The sequence below is a fragment of the Saccopteryx bilineata genome, chromosome 6, assembly GCF_036850765.1.
Source record: "Saccopteryx bilineata isolate mSacBil1 chromosome 6, mSacBil1_pri_phased_curated, whole genome shotgun sequence".
NCBI lineage: Eukaryota > Metazoa > Chordata > Mammalia > Chiroptera > Emballonuridae > Saccopteryx > Saccopteryx bilineata.
Window position 1 is genome coordinate 21,703,084 of NC_089495.1, and position 4,998 is coordinate 21,708,081.

At 41.7% G+C, this 4,998-nt stretch overlaps 1 pseudogene; it reads left to right on the top strand.

The window, feature by feature from the left end:
* Positions 1-833: 833 nt before the first annotated feature.
* Positions 834-1,875, top strand: LOC136307906 (diamine acetyltransferase 1 pseudogene; annotated as a pseudogene).
* The last annotated feature ends 3,123 nt before the right edge of the window (positions 1,876-4,998 follow it).

Genomic DNA, 4,998 nt, shown 5'->3' on the forward strand with positions numbered 1-4,998 from the left:
ACAACAAAAACGAAGGGAGAGAATATGCTCCCTCCTGAGAGCTAGATCATAGTGCCTCTAATCCCCTCAAATTGTATCTGGCAAGGATCTTATTTACCAGTAACAAAATTCAACTCCAATAACTTAGGAAGAAAGAACATTATTAAGCCATCATTTGGGAACTCCACTCTTGTGTCCAGGCTGGAAGAGCGGGATTTTAATACAGCAGCAACTGTCTTCCACTCAGATGATTCTAGTCTACTCTTCTCTCTTGTCTTCTAGATGCTCTGGGTCCAAGTCACATAGTGGTTCACCGGGCCTCCTCATGACAGGGGACACATACCGCACCCTGGATGGTCCCAGGGAAGCCCTTAACGTTAGATGAGGAAAGAAGCATCCCCATGATAATCCCCTGGTGCACATGGGAAAGGACCATGTGTACTCTTAGTTCAGTGGCTCTAAGTGCATGCTGATTTGTAGAATTGTCCACCTGATAATGGTCACCTTTCTGGTCCCCACTACAAAGAGCACCTCTCTCAAAATTTATTTTCTTCAAAATTTTTTCTTTCAGTTTCAACTCTTTTATATATTTGACTTGGCTAAAGTAGTTGAATTGTACAAACAATTTTCATCCTACTTTGTAAGCCCTCTGGAGTGGTCTGTCTTACAACTCACTTTGGTATGTAATATTTACTGCCTTTACGCCTTAGCCAAACTTAGAAAGAGACCCATTTTTATATCTTTTAGATGTGATAAGCATTTAAAACAGTGTTTCACAAATGTTAGCTATTATTACTATCTTGGATGTAGAACTAGACATGTGAGTAGTTTAAAATAAGTGTAACCAGGGGCAGTTGCAGCCCAATGTGAACAAGTGCATTCGCCGCTCACCGAGGCTCCCTGGGTCATGGTGCCAGCGTGACTGAGAAGAGGAAGCTCCCAGGAAACGAATGAAGAACCACTTTCTCCTGTTGTTCAATACAGGGGCCTGGTCTGCAAAGGGAAGAGAAGCAAAAGACGAAAATGGCTAAATTCGTGATCCGCCGGGCCATCACCGCTGACTGCAGTGACATCTTGCGGCTGATCAAGGAACTGGCTAAATATGAATATATGGAAGAACAAGTTATATTAACAGAAAAAGATCTGCTGGAGGATGGTTTCGGAGAGCACCCCTTCTACCACTACCTGGTAGCAGAGGTCTCCAAGGAGCACAGCACTCCGGAAGGACACAGTGTTGTTGCTTTTGCCATGTACTATTTTACCTATGACCCATGGATTGGCAAGCTCTTGTATCTTGAGGACTTCTTCGTAATGAGTGATTATAGAGGCTTTGGGATAGGATCAGAAATTCTGAAGAATCTAAGCCAGGTTGCCATGAAGTGTCGCTGCAGCAGCATGCACTTCCTGGTAGCAGAGTGGAATGAACCATCTATCAACTTCTACAAAAAGAGAGGTGCTTCTTATCTGTCCAGCGAGGAGGGATGGAGACTCTTCAAGATCGACAAGGAGTACTTGTTAAAAATGGCAGCAGAGGAGTGAGGAGTGCTGGTGTGGACTACACCTTCCATTCTATTTTAGAAAAAATTCTCAACTTATCTTGCTTTCTATTATGTTTGTAGTGAAATAATAGAATGAGCACCCATTCCAAAGCTTTATTACCAGTGGTGGTGTTGCATGTTTCAGATGGAGTCTCTAAGATGGCAGTGCAGTTTGGAGTCAGATTTATTGTTGAACATCTTTTGATAAACAACTGGTGGTGTGATCTTAATGTATATGAAAAACTTCATTCTTGTGAGTCACTTAAATGTGTACAATGTACACACTGGTACTCAGAGTTTCTGTTTTGATTCTTTTTTAATAAACTACCCTTTGATTTCAAAAAAAATAAATAAATAAGTGTAACCAAAGAAAAAATTGCTCATGTTGTCCTTCTCTAACAAAAAAGCTCAGATAATAAATTTTATGTTTTCAGAGTAGAAAAGATTTGCTTTACTTAAAATAAATTTACTACAGTTAAACTTAAGCAGGGCAATGGATTAGTGACCTTTCACTTTTAGTCAGTGTTGCTTTGAAACTGAACCACACTAAGCAAAGTTTTGGTGGCAGCCATTGTGGCTCTGATGTGTTCACAAGAGCACTCATAAACAATGACATTTTCAAAGAAATAAATACACTGGCTTGCAAATATTATTCTTCATGAAAAGTAACCAGGACTCCCTAGATAAATGGCGGGTTTCAAGGCCAAAGCAGGGCAAATAGATGATGAACTTTAAACATTTTGTTGCACACAGAGTAAGGAAATTCTTAAAATATGACAGGAACATGTCAAAGGACACAGAACTGGCTGGAAGAGACTCCGTTGGGCAAATCTGGGCCAGTTTGAGCACTTAAAAAATTTTAATAGGCCCTGGTTGTTTCGCTCAGTGGTAGAGTGTCAGCCCAGCATGTGGAAGTCCTGGGTTTGATTTCTGGACAGGGCACACAGGAGAAGTACCCATCTGCTTCCCCCTCTCCTTTTTTTTCTCTCTCTCTCTTCCCCTCCTGCAGCCAAGGCTCCACTGGAGCAAAGTTGGCTCGAGTGCTGAGGATGGCTGCATAGCCTCCACCTCAGGTGCTAGAATGGCTCCAGTTGCAACAGAGCAATGCCACAGATGGGCAGAGCATTGCCCCCTAGTGGGCATTCCAGGAAGATGCATGCAGAGTCTTTCTCTCTGCTTCCCTGCTTCTCATTTCAGAAAAATGCAAAAAAAAAAAAAAATTAATAGCAATGGAGTACAATCCTTTGATTATAATAAAAAGCCATGAGTCCATACTGATATAAACAAATAAATAAATGTTAATTTATACAGTCATCATGGAAAATAGTATGACAGTTCCTCAAAAAATTAAAACAGAATTAGCATGTGATCCAGCAATCTCACTCCTAGGTATATATCCAAAGAAAATATAATCACTATCTCGAGGAGATATCTATGAACATCCTTGTTTGTGGAAGATAAACACTAATGTTGAAGAAGCCATGGAGCCTCTTATTTGAAGCTTGTTTTCAATGGTTCAGAATAGGCTAAAGACTAAAAGCTAAGAAAAGGAAGGATGGAGGAAAAGGGGGAGGGTGGGAGTGAATAGGGAGAGAAACGAGTGCAGAAAAGGTGAAACTGGGGAACCTGGCAAAGCAGATGTGGGCATTCTTTAAACTGTTTTTGCAACTTTTCTATATGTTTGGAATTATTTAAAATTAATAAAACGATTTCACCATCTAGCTAATCTCTTAACAGTGTTCTAGAGTCACAGTGCTCTTTTGATTACAGATTTTAAATATTATTTGTTTCTATTTCTCATCTTAATATCAGTTGTTTTATAACCAAGTTTGAAAGTTAGTAGTTCATTCTTGTCTTATTTCCAACTACAACATACAGTCAGTGTTAATACCTACTCAGAATCTCTGAAGTGTTAGGTAGAAAGGAAGATTCCGGGGCTCTCCAGATCTATGAAGCCAAACAATTGGAATGAGGACCATGAATCTACATTGTTACCGAGCTTCCTCCAGTGACTTATTTTTTGACAGAGACAGAGAGAGTCAGAGAGAGGGACAGATAGACAGGAAGGGAGAGAGTTCAGAAGCATCAACTGGCAGTCGTGGCACTTCAGTTGTTCATTGATAGCTTTCTCATTGTGCCTTGACCCAGGGGGCTCCATCTGAGCAAGTGACCCCTTGCTCAAGCCAGCAGTCCTGGGCTCAAGCCAATGACCATAGGGTCGTGTCTATGATCCCATGCTCAAGCCAGCAACCCCAAGCTGGTGAGCCCATGCTCAAGCTGGCGACTTCGAGGTTTCGAACCTGGGTCCTCTGTGTCCCTGTCCAACACTCTATCCAGTGCGCCTCTGCCTGGCCAGGCCCTCCTTTGACTCTTATGCATGCTAAAATTTAAAAGCTCTTGTCATTAGGTTTCTATATTGTTGAGATTGATAATTTTGACAATAAGCAAAGAAATGCCTTCAAGACAAACTTTTATCATGAAATCTTAATTTTTTAAAAATGAAATTCTAATTTTATTTTATTTTTTTAATTTTTCTGAAGCTGGAAACAGGGAGAGACAGTCAGAAAGACTCCCGCATGCGCCCGACCGGGATCCACCCAGCATGCCCACCATGGGGCGACGCTCTGCCCACCAGGGGGCGATGCTCTGCCCATCCTGGGCGTCACCATGTTGCGACCAGAGCCACTCCAGCGCCTGAGGCAGAGGCCACAGAGCCATCCCCAGCGCCCAGGCCATCTTTGCTCCAATGGAGCATTGGCTGCGGGAGGGGAAGAGAGAGACAGAGAGGAAAGCGCGGCGGAGGGGTGGAGAAGCAAATGGGCGCTTCTCCTGTGTGCCCTGGCCGGGAATCGAACCCGGGTCCTCCGCACGCTAGGCCGACGCTCTACCGCTGAGCCAACCGGCCAGGGCCAAAAATGAAATTCTAATTTTAAATCTAATAGTTTTTCAATTCCCCAAAGTACTTATGCAAGTATTTTTAATGGGCCCTTCATATCTAAGAATTTTTATTTACATTACATATGACAGGAAGTTTGATTGAGTGTAAAATTCTTGGGGTGTAAATTTTTCCCCTCAAAATACTGTAGACATTGTCAATTAACTTCTGGAATTCAATATCTCAGAAAAATTTGAGGGAGGCCTAATTTTTGTTTTGTTTTTAGAGTTCTAGTACTAATTTTCTGCCTAGATGCTTTTATAGTCTTTTATCATTTTAGTTTTTTTAATTGCCAAGATATGCCATTGATCTCACTTGTTGTACTACTAAGAATGTGTAATACGAATATACTTATTAGCACAGATAATTTCCTTCCATTGTCTCTCTGACTATGTCTGGTGAGTACCATGCCAGATCCCTTCAAGCCTCCTGTACTCCTTCAAGGAACTGTACTCCCAGCGTCCTGCATGAACTCTTGCCTCCTTTGCCTGTAAAATCCCTCCTTGTTAATGTTTTTGTCACGGCATAATAAAACATACAAATTTA